We start from the raw sequence: 13061 nt of genomic DNA on the forward strand, positions 1-13061 counted from the left end.
TGCCATTGACGTCCACGAACGTCCAAACTTCCCATTAATTTCCAATGGCGTTTCTTCATGTTTGTTCATTCTATTGATGCCAATGTACTTGGATTCCATTGACGCTTATGTAAGTTGATACCATTGACGTCCATGGACGTCCAAAATTTTTCCCATTCATTTTCAATGGGAATTTTTTTTTTTTCCCCAAATCAACAGAAAATGACTAGATATCATTAGGACGTGTCCCCCAAATGTCCCCGATCGCATTGCTGCTTATGGAGGGTGATGCCATTGACGTCCACGAACGTCCAAACTTCCCATTAATTTCCAATGGCGTTTCTTCATGTTTGTTCATTCTATTGATGCCAATGTACTTGGATTCCATTGACGCTTATGTAAGTTGATACCATTGACGTCCATGGACGTCCAAAATTTTTCCCATTCATTTTCAATGGGAATTTTTTTTTCCCCCCCAAATCAACAAAAAATGACCAGATATCAATAGGACGTGTCCCCCAAACTTCTCCAATTCCATTGACGCTTATGAAGGGTGCCGCCATTGACGGCCATGGACGTCCAATTCTCCCAATCTTTTCTAATGGCTTTTACTTTGTTTAGTGCCATTGACTGGCATTATGGTCCATTCTATTGATAGACCTGAGTGGGGCTAAGATTTGTATCTCCACAGAGGAAAGACCAAGGTGTAATTTCTCCCGAAATTGCAGTTTCTAGTTACCTTGGTCTTTCCAAGGGAAAGAACAAGGTATTGTTGTTGTGCAACTTTATTGTACTTCTTTATTTCTTTATTATTACCTTGGTCTTTCCAAGGGAAAGAACAAGGTTATGTTGTTGTACAACTTTATTGTACTTTTTTTTATTATTATTTATTACCTTGGTCTTTCCAAGGGAAAGAACAAGGTTATGTTATTGTACAACTTTATTGTACTTTTTCTTTATTTATTATTATTATTCAATAATTGTTGACGTTTTTTTCGGCGCGCCGCACAGCCCGAACCGTACCACCGATCGGCACCGTTCAAGTATCGGCACGACCGGAATTTTCGCGCGACGATGGGAATTTTTCAAACGGCCCCGAAAAATTTTCCGTTCGCCCGTAAACGGCAATTTTCCGGAAAAAAAAAAAAGTTTCAAAATGTATCTAGTCCTACAATTTTTGACCAAATCACGTAATTTGGGCATCAAAAATTCCGGGACGGTGAGGGGCATAAAAGTTGTATACAGAATTTGGCAAAAATTTACGGTTCCCCGGAAATTTGCCAAAAACTTTCCTATTCATTTTGAATGGAAAAAAAATGCGCGCTTCACGGCCCGAACCGTTAGACCGATCGGCACCGTTCAAGTATCGGCACGACCGGAATTTTAGCGTGACACAGGAAACTTTACAAATGGCCCCGAAAATTTTTCCGTTCGTCCGTAAACGGCAATTTTCCGTGAAAAAAAAAAAAGTTTCAAAATGTATCTAGTCCTACAATTTTTGACCAAATCACATAATTTGGGCATCAAAAATTCCGGGACGGTGAGGGGCATAAAAGTTGTATACAGAATTTGGAAAAAAATTACGCTTCCTCGGAAATTTGCCAAAAACTATCCCATTCATTTCGAATGGGAAAAGTCCCATTCACTTCCAATGGGATTTCCAATGGAATTTACATTGCATTGATGCCATTGACAGCCATGCATGTCGAATCTACTGATGCCAATGTACTTGGATTCAATTGACTATATGGATGTCGATGCCATTGACGGCCATGGACGTCCAAAATTTTTCCCATTCATTTTCAATGGGGAAAAAACAAAATTACCCCAAATCAACAGAAAATGACCAGATATCAATAGGACGTGTCCCCCAAACTTCCCCAATTCCATTGACGCTTATGAAGGGTGCTGCCATTAACTTACATGGACGTCCAAAATTTTTCCCATTCATTTTCAATGGGGAAAAAACTAAATTTCTCCAAATCAACAGAAAATGACCAGATATCAATAGGACGTATATCCCAAACGCCCCAATTCCATTGACGCTTATGGGGGGTGCTGCCATTGACGTTCATGGACGTCCAAAATTTTGCCCATTCATTTTCAATGGGAATTTTTTTTTTTTCCCCAAATCAACAGAAAATGACTAGATATCAATAGGACCTGTCCCCCAAATGTCCCCGATTGCATTGCTGCTTATGGAGGGTGATGCCATTGACGTCCAGGGACGTCCAAACTTCCCATTCATTTCCAATGGCATTTCTTCATGTTTGTTCATTCTTTTGATGCCAATGTACTTGGATTCCATTGACGCTCATGTAAGTTGATACCATTGACGTCCATGGACGTCCAAAATTTTTCCCATTCATTTTCAATGGGAAATTTTTTTTTTTCCCTAAATCAACAGAAAATGACTAGATATCATTAGGACGTGTCCCCCAAATGTCCCCGATCGCATTGCCGCTTATGGAGGGTGATGCCATTGACGTCCATGGACGTCCAAACTTACCATTCATTTCCAATGTCATTTCTTCATGTTTGTTCATTCTATTGATTCCAATGTACTTGGATTCCATTGACGCTTATGTAAGTTGATACCATTGACGTCCATGGACGTCCAAAATTTTTCCCATTCATTTTCAATGGGAATTTCTTCTTTTTTCCCCAAATCAACAATAAATGACCAGATATCAATAGGACGTGTCCCCCAAACTTCCCCAATTCCTTTGACGCTTGTGAAGAGTGATGCCATTGACGTCCATGGACGTCCAAATTTCCCATTCATTTCTAATGGCATTTAATTATGTTTTTTCATTTTATTGATGCCAATGTACTTGGATTCCATTGACGCCTATGTAAGTTGATACCATTGACGTCCATGGACGTCCAAAATTTTTCCCATTCATTTTCAATGGGAATTTATGGGACGTCGGCGTCATCCGCACGTTGGACTTCGTCGACTGGACGTCGGCGTCATCCGCATGTTGGACGTCGGCGACGTTTGCTAGTTGGACGTCGTCACCGTCCGCTCATTGGACGTCGGCGCCGTCCGCTCGTTGGAAGTCGGCGCCGTCTTTATGTTGGATGTCGGCAGCGTCAGCACTTTGGACGTCGGAAGCGACAGCAATTAGGACGTCGGTGACGTCCGCTCGTTGGACGTCGCCAAACTTTGGACGTCGGCGTCGTCCACTCTTTTGACATCGTCACCATCCGCTCGTTGGACGTAAGACGGCGCATTCTGCACTTTTGACGTTTGCTTGTTGAACGTCGTCATTGTCCCACGTTGGACGTCGGCACCGTCCGCTTGATGGACGTCGGCAGCGTAAGCACTTTGGACGTCGGTGACGTCCGCTCGTTGGACGTCGGCGCCGTCAGCAGTTTGGAAGTCGGTGATGTCGGCTCGTTGGACGGCGCATTCTGCACTTTGGACGCCGGTGACGTCCGCTCGTTAGACGGCGCATTCTGCACTTTTGACGTTTGCTTGTTGAACGTCGTCACTGTTCCACGTGAGATGTCGGCACCGTGCGCTCGATGGACGTCGGCGTCATCTGCTCTTTTGAGGTCTTGGACGTCGGTGACGTCCGCTCGTTGGACATCGTATTCTGCACTTTTGACTTTTGCTTGTTGAACGTTGTCACTGTCCCACATGGGATGTCGGCGTTATCTGCTCTTTTGACGTCGATGACGTCGGCCTCTCACGCTAACTTTTGACGTCGGCGCCGTTTGCTCGTTGGACGTCGTCACCATCCGTTTGTTGATCGTCGGGGACGTCGGCGTCATCTGCTCTTTTGACGTCTTGGACGTCGGCTCGTTGGACATCGCATTCTGCACTTTTGACGTTTGCTTGTTGAATGTTGTCACTGTCCCACGTGGGATGTCGGCATCATCTGCTCTTTTGACGTCGGTGACGTCAGCCTCTCGCGCTAACTTTTGACGTCGGCGCCGTTTGCTCGTTGGACGTCGTCACCATCCGTTCGTTGATCGTCGGCGCTGTCCTCTCGATGGACGTTGGCGTCATCCGCTGTTTTTACGTCGGCGACGTCCAATCCACTCTGAGGTATACGCATAAAGTAGGAAACTGACCGGGGATCGAACCACCATCCTCTCGTACCAAGGTCAGCGATATTAACACTGAGCTATCCATCTGCTAAATGCAGTGTTGTGTGATATGTATATAAAGTTATCATGTATGTGATACAGGCATTGACAAAAGCTAACTTGGTATTGACAGAGGTTCGATCCTGCGACCTCCCGCATCAAAGTCATTTTCAATTGGAATTTTTTTTTTTCCAAAAATCAAAAGAAAATGACTAGATATCAATAGGACGTGTCCCCCAAACTTCCCCAATTCCATTTACACTTATGGAGGGTGATGCCATTGACGTCCATGGACGTCCAAAATTCCCATTTATTTTTAATTATGTTTTTTCATTCTATTGATGCCAATGTACTTGGATTCCATTGTAAGTTGATACCATTGACGTCAATGGACGTCCAAAATTTTTCCCATTCATTTTCAATGGGAATTTTTTCCCCCCCCAAATCAACAAAAAAACGACCTGATATCAATAGGACGTGTCCCCCAAACTAGTCCAATTCCATTGACGCTTATGAAGGGCGCCGCCATTGATGGCCATGGACGTCCAAATTTCCCATTCATTTCTAATGCCATTTAATTATGTTTTTTCATTCTATTGATGCAAATGTACTTGGATTCTATTGACGCTTATGTAAGTTGATACCATTGACGTCCATGGACGTCCAAAATTTTTCCCATTCATTTTCAATGGGAATTTTTTTTTTTTCCCCAAATCAACAGAAAATGACTAGATATCAATAGGACGTGTCCCCCAAATGTCCCCGATTGCATTGCTGCTTATGGAGGGTGATGCCATTGACGTTCATGGACATCCAAACTTCCCATTCATTTCCAATGGCATTTCTTCATGTTTGTTCATTCTATTGATGCCAATGTACTTGGATTCCATTGACGCTTATGTAAGTTGATACCATTGACGTCCATGGACGTCCAAAATTTTTCCCATTCATTTTCAATGGGAATTTTTTTTTTTTCCCCAAATCAACAGAAAATGACTAGATATCATTAGGACGTGTCCCCCAAATGTCCCTGATTGGATTGCCGCTTATGGAGGGTGATGCCATTGACGGCCATGGACGTCCAATTCTCCCAATCTTTTCTAATGGCTTTTACTTTGTTTAGTGCCATTGACTGGCATTATGGTCCATTCTATTGATAGACCTGAGTGGGGCTAAGATCTGTATCTCCACAGAGGAAAGACCAAGGTGTGTAATTTCTCCCGAAATTGCAGTTTCTAGTTATTATTCATCTTATTCTCCGCGTTTTTTCGGCGCGCCGCACAGCCCGAACCGCTGCACCGATCGGCACCGTTCGGATATCGAAACGTCCGGAATTTTTGCGCGACGATGGCTTTTTTAAAAAGGGCCCCGAAAAATTTTCCGTTTTCCCGCAAACGGCAATTTTCCAGATTTTTTTTTTTTTTTCAAAATGTATCTAGTCCTACAATTTTTGACCAAATCACATAATTTGGGTATCAAAAATTCCGGGACGGTGAGGGGCATAAAAGTTGTATACAGAATTTGGTAAAAATTTACGGTTCCCCGGTAATTTGCCAAAAACTATCCCATTCATTTCTAATGGGAAAATTTCCCATTCATTTCAATGGGATTTCTATGGAATTTACATTGCATTGATGCCATTGACGGCCATGCATGTCGAATCTACTGATGCCAATGTACTTGGATTCTATTGACTATATGGATGTCGATGCCATTGACGGCCATGGACGTCCAAAATTTTTCCCATTCATTTTCAATGGGGAAAAAACTACATTTCCCCAAATCAACAGAAAATGACCAGATATCAATAGGGCGTGTCCCCCAAACGTCCCCAACTCCATTGACGCTTATAGGGGATGCTGCCATTGACGTCCATGGACGTCCAAAAATTTTCCCATTCATTTTCAATGGGGAAAAAACTAAATTTCCCCAAATCAACAGAAAATGACCAGATATCAATAGGACGTATACCCCAAACGTCCCCAACTCCCTTGACGCTTATGGGGGGTGCTGCCATTGACGTCCCTGGAAGTCCAAAATTTTTCCCATTCATTTTCAATGGGGAAAAAACTAAATTTCCCCAAATCATCAGAAAATGACCAGTTATCAATAGTACGTCTCTCCCAAACGTTCCGAACTCCATTGATGCTTATAGGGGGTGCTGCCATTGACGTCCATGGACGTCCAAAAATTTTCCCATTCATTTTCAATGGGGAAAAAACTAAATTTCCCCAAATCAACAGAAAATGACAGATATTAATAGGACGTATACCCCAAACGTCCCCAATTCCATTTACGCTTATGGAGGGTGATGCCATTGACGTTCATGGACGTCCAATTCTCCCAATCTTTTCTAATGGCTTTTACTTTGTTTAGTGCCATTGACTGGCATTATGGTCCATTCTATTGATAGACCTGAGTGGGGCTAAGATCTGTATCTCCACAGAGGAAAGACCAAGGTGTGTAATTTCTCCCGAAATTGCAGTTTCTAGTTATTACCTTGGTCTTTCTGAAAGAAAGAACAAGGTATTGTTATTCTGCAACTTTATTACCTTGGTCTTTCTGAAAGAAAGAACAAGGTATTGTTATTCTGCAACTTTATTTTTTATTATTATTATTCAATAATTCTCCGCGTTTTTTTGAGCCAACGCACAGCCCAAACCGTAGCACCGATCGGCACCGTTGAAGTATCGGCACGACCGGATTTTTCGCGTGACGATGGGAATTTTTCAAACCGCCACGAAAAATTTTCCGTTCGCCCGTAAACGGCAATTTTCCGAAAAATAAAAAAAGTTTCAAAATGTATCTAGTCCTACAATTTTTGACCAAATCACATAATTTGGGCATCAAAAATTCCGGGACGGTGAGGGGCATAAAAGTTGTATACAGAATTTGGAAAAAATTTACGGTTCCCCGGAAATTTGCCAAAAACTTTCCTATTCATTTTGAATGGAAAAAAAACGCGCGCTTCACAGCCCGAACCGTTAGACCGATCGGCACCGTTCAAGTATCGGCACGACCGGAATTTTCGCGTGACACAGGAAACTTTACAAATGGCCCCGAAAATTTTTCCGTTCGTCCGTAAACGGCAATTTTCCGTGAAAAAAAAAAAAGTTTCAAAATGTATCTAGTCCTACAATTTTTGACCAAATCACATAATTTGGGCATCAAAAATTCCGGGACGGTGAGGGGCATAAAAGTTGTATACAGAATTTGGAAAAAAATTACGCTTCCTCGGAAATTTGCCAAAAATTATCCCATTCATTTCGAATGGGAAAAGTCCCATTCACTTCCAATGGGATTTCCAATGGAATTTACATTGCATTGATGCCATTGACGGCCATGCATGTCGAATCTACTGATGCCAATGTACTTGGATTCAATTGATTATATGGATGTCGATGCCATTGACTGCCATGGACGTCCAAAATTTTTCCCATTCATTTTCAATGGGGAAAAAACAAAATTACCCCAAATCAACAGAAAATGACCAGATATCAATAGGACGTGTCCCCCAAACTTCCCCAATTCCATTGACGCTTTTGAAGGGTGCCGCCATTGACTTACATGGACGTCCAAAATTTTTCCCATTCATTTTCAATGGGGAAAAAACTACATTTCTCCAAATCAACAGAAAATGACCAGATATCAATAGGACGCATACCCCAAACGTCCCCAACTCCATTGACGCTTATGGGGGGTGCTGCCATTGACGTCCATGGACGTCCAAAATTTTTCCCATTGATTTTCAATGGGAATTTTTTTTTTTTCCCCAAATCAACAGAAAATGACTAGATATCATTAGGACGTGTCCCCCAAATGTCCCCGATTTCATTGCTGCTTATGGAGGGTGATGCCATTGACGTCCAGGGACGTCCAAACTTCCCATTCATTTCCAATGGCATTTCTTCATGTTTGTTCATTTTATTGATGCCAATGTACTTGGATTCCATTGACGCTTATGTAAGTTGATACCATTGACGTCCATGGACGTCCAAAATTTTTCCCATTCATTTTCAATGGGAATTTTTTTTTTTTCCCAAATCAACAGAAAATGACTAGATATCAATAGGACGTGTCCCCCAAACTTCCCCGATTCCATTAACAATTATGGAGGGTGCTGCCATTGACGGACATGGACGTCCAATTCTCCCAATCTTTTCTAATGGCTTTAACTTTGTTTAGTGCCAATGACTGGCATTATGGTCCATTCTATTGATAGACCTGAGTGGGGCTAAGATTTGTATCTCCACAGAGGAAAGACCAAGGTGTGTAATTTCTCCCGAAATTGCAGTTTCTAGTTTTTTATTATTATTATTCAATAATTCTCCGCGTTTTTTTGAGCCAACGCACAGCCCAAACCGTAGCACCGATCGGCACCGTTGAAGTATCGGCACGACCGGATTTTTCGCGTGACGATGGGAATTTTTCAAACCGCCACGAAAAATTTTCCGTTCGCCCGTAAACGGCAATTTTCCGAAAAATAAAAAAAGTTTCAAAATGTATCTAGTCCTACAATTTTTGACCAAATCACATAATTTGGGCATCAAAAATTCCGGGACGGTGAGGGGCATAAAAGTTGTATACAGAATTTGGCAAAAATTTACGGTTCCCCGGAAATTTGCCAAAAACTTTCCTATTCATTTTGAATGGAAAAAAAACGCGCGCTTCACAGCCCGAACCGTTAGACCGATCGGCACCGTTCAAGTATCGGCACGACCGGAATTTTCGCGTGACACAGGAAACTTTACAAATGGCCCCGAAAATTTTTCCGTTCGTCCGTAAACGGCAATTTTCCGTGAAAAAAAAAAAAGTTTCAAAATGTATCTAGTCCTACAATTTTTGACCAAATCACATAATTTGGGCATCAAAAATTCCGGGACGGTGAGGGGCATAAAAGTTGTATACAGAATTTGGAAAAAAATTACGCTTCCTCGGAAATTTGCCAAAAATTATCCCATTCATTTCGAATGGGAAAAGTCCCATTCACTTCCAATGGGATTTCCAATGGAATTTACATTGCATTGATGCCATTGACGGCCATGCATGTCGAATCTACTGATGCCAATGTACTTGGATTCAATTGATTATATGGATGTCGATGCCATTGACTGCCATGGACGTCCAAAATTTTTCCCATTCATTTTCAATGGGGAAAAAACAAAATTACCCCAAATCAACAGAAAATGACCAGATATCAATAGGACGTGTCCCCCAAACTTCCCCAATTCCATTGACGCTTATGAAGGGTGCCGCCATTGACTTACATGGACGTCCAAAATTTTTCCCATTCATTTTCAATGGGGAAAAAACTACATTTCTCCAAATCAACAGAAAATGACCAGATATCAATAGGACGCATACCCCAAACGTCCCCAACTCCATTGACGCTTATGGGGGGTGCTGCCATTGACGTCCATGGACGTGCAAAATTTTACCCATTCATTTTCAATGGGAATTTTTTTTTTTTCCCCAAATCAACAGAAAATGACTAGATATCAATAGGACGTGTCCCCCAAATGTCCCCAATTGCATTGCTGCTTATGGAGGGTGATGCCATTGACGTCCAGGGACGTCCAAACTTCCCATTCATTTCCAATGGCATTTCTTCATGTTTGTTCATTCTATTGATGCCAAAGTACTTGGATTCCATTGACGCTTATGTAAGTTGATACCATTGACGTCCATGGACGTCCAAAATTTTTCCCATTCATTTTCAATGGGAATTTTTTTTTTTTCCCCAAATCAACAGAAAATGACTAGATATCAATAGGACGTTTCCCCCAAATGTGCCCGATTGCATTGCTGCTTATGGAGGGTGATGCCATTGACGTCCACGGACGTCCAAACTTCCCATTAATTTCCAATGGCATTTCTTCATGTTTGTTCATTCTATTGATGCCAATGTACTTGGATTCCATTGACGCTTATGTAAGTTGATACCATTGACGTCCATGGACGTCCAAAATTTTTCCCATTGATTTTCAATGGGATTTTTTTTTTTTTTCCCAAATCAACAGAAAATGACTAGATATCATTAGGACGTGTCCCCCAAATGTCCCCGATTGCATTGCCGCTTATGGAGGGTGATGCCATTGACGTTCATGGACGTCCAAACTTCCCATTCATTTCCAATGGCATTTCTTCATGTTTGTTCATTTAATTGATGCCAATGTACTTGGATTCCATTGACGCTTATGTAAGTTGATACCATTGACGTCCATGGACGTCCAAAATTTTTCCCATTCATTTTCAATGGGAATTTTTTTTTTTTCCCAAATCAACAGAAAATGACTAGATATCAAAAGGACGTGTCCCCCAAACTTCCCCGATTCCATTAACAATTATGGAGGGTGCTGCCATTGACGGACATGGACGTCCAATTCTCCCAATCTTTTCTAATGGCTTTAACTTTGTTTAGTGCCAATGACTGGCATTATGGTCCATTCTATTGATAGACCTGAGTGGGGCTAAGATTTGTATCTCCACAGAGGAAAGACCAAGGTGTGTAATTTCTCCCGAAATTGCAGTTTCTAGTTTTTTATTATTATTATTCAATAATTCTCCGCGTTTTTTTGAGCCAACGCACAGCCCAAACCGTAGCACCGATCGGCACCGTTGAAGTATCGGCACGACCGGATTTTTCGCGTGACGATGGGAATTTTTCAAACCGCCACGAAAAATTTTCCGTTCGCCCGTAAACGGCAATTTTCCGAAAAATAAAAAAAGTTTCAAAATGTATCTAGTCCTACAATTTTTGACCAAATCACATAATTTGGGCATCAAAAATTCCGGGACGGTGAGGGGCATAAAAGTTGTATACAGAATTTGGCAAAAATTTACGGTTCCCCGGAAATTTGCCAAAAACTTTCCTATTCATTTTGAATGGAAAAAAAACGCGCGCTTCACAGCCCGAACCGTTAGACCGATCGGCACCGTTCAAGTATCGGCACGACCGGAATTTTCGCGTGACACAGGAAACTTTACAAATGGCCCCGAAAATTTTTCCGTTCGTCCGTAAACGGCAATTTTCCGTGAAAAAAAAAAAAGTTTCAAAATGTATCTAGTCCTACAATTTTTGACCAAATCACATAATTTGGGCATCAAAAATTCCGGGACGGTGAGGGGCATAAAAGTTGTATACAGAATTTGGAAAAAAATTACGCTTCCTCGGAAATTTGCCAAAAATTATCCCATTCATTTCGAATGGGAAAAGTCCCATTCACTTCCAATGGGATTTCCAATGGAATTTACATTGCATTGATGCCATTGACGGCCATGCATGTCGAATCTACTGATGCCAATGTACTTGGATTCAATTGATTATATGGATGTCGATGCCATTGACTGCCATGGACGTCCAAAATTTTTCCCATTCATTTTCAATGGGGAAAAAACAAAATTACCCCAAATCAACAGAAAATGACCAGATATCAATAGGACGTGTCCCCCAAACTTCCCCAATTCCATTGACGCTTATGAAGGGTGCCGCCATTGACTTACATGGACGTCCAAAATTTTTCCCATTCATTTTCAATGGGGAAAAAACTACATTTCTCCAAATCAACAGAAAATGACCAGATATCAATAGGACGCATACCCCAAACGTCCCCAACTCCATTGACGCTTATGGGGGGTGCTGCCATTGACGTCCATGGACGTGCAAAATTTTACCCATTCATTTTCAATGGGAATTTTTTTTTTTTCCCCAAATCAACAGAAAATGACTAGATATCAATAGGACGTGTCCCCCAAATGTCCCCAATTGCATTGCTGCTTATGGAGGGTGATGCCATTGACGTCCAGGGACGTCCAAACTTCCCATTCATTTCCAATGGCATTTCTTCATGTTTGTTCATTCTATTGATGCCAAAGTACTTGGATTCCATTGACGCTTATGTAAGTTGATACCATTGACGTCCATGGACGTCCAAAATTTTTCCCATTCATTTTCAATGGGAATTTTTTTTTTTTCCCCAAATCAACAGAAAATGACTAGATATCAATAGGACGTTTCCCCCAAATGTGCCCGATTGCATTGCTGCTTATGGAGGGTGATGCCATTGACGTCCACGGACGTCCAAACTTCCCATTAATTTCCAATGGCATTTCTTCATGTTTGTTCATTCTATTGATGCCAATGTACTTGGATTCCATTGACGCTTATGTAAGTTGATACCATTGACGTCCATGGACGTCCAAAATTTTTCCCATTGATTTTCAATGGGATTTTTTTTTTTTTTCCCAAATCAACAGAAAATGACTAGATATCATTAGGACGTGTCCCCCAAATGTCCCCGATTGCATTGCCGCTTATGGAGGGTGATGCCATTGACGTTCATGGACGTCCAAACTTCCCATTCATTTCCAATGGCATTTCTTCATGTTTGTTCATTTAATTGATGCCAATGTACTTGGATTCCATTGACGCTTATGTAAGTTGATACCATTGACGTCCATGGACGTCCAAAATTTTTCCCATTCATTTTCAATGGGAATTTTTTTTTTTTCCCAAATCAACAGAAAATGACTAGATATCAAAAGGACGTGTCCCCCAAACTTCCCCGATTCCATTAACAATTATGGAGGGTGCTGCCATTGACGGACATGGACGTCCAATTCTCCCAATCTTTTCTAATGGCTTTAACTTTGTTTAGTGCCAATGACTGGCATTATGGTCCATTCTATTGATAGACCTGAGTGGGGCTAAGATTTGTATCTCCACAGAGGAAAGACCAAGGTGTGTAATTTCTCCCGAAATTGCAGTTTCTAGTTTTTTATTATTATTCAATAATTCTCCGCGTTTTTTTGAGCCAACGCACAGCCCAAACCGTAGCACCGATCGGCACCGTTCAAGTATCGGCACGACCGGATTTTTCGCGTGACGATGGGAATTTTTCAAACCGCCACGAAAAATTTTCCGTTCGCCCGTAAACGGCAATTTTCCGAAAAATAGAAAAAGTTTCAAAATGTATCTAGTCCTA

The sequence above is a fragment of the Corythoichthys intestinalis genome, chromosome 1, assembly GCF_030265065.1.
Source record: "Corythoichthys intestinalis isolate RoL2023-P3 chromosome 1, ASM3026506v1, whole genome shotgun sequence".
Taxonomy (NCBI): domain Eukaryota; kingdom Metazoa; phylum Chordata; class Actinopteri; order Syngnathiformes; family Syngnathidae; genus Corythoichthys; species Corythoichthys intestinalis.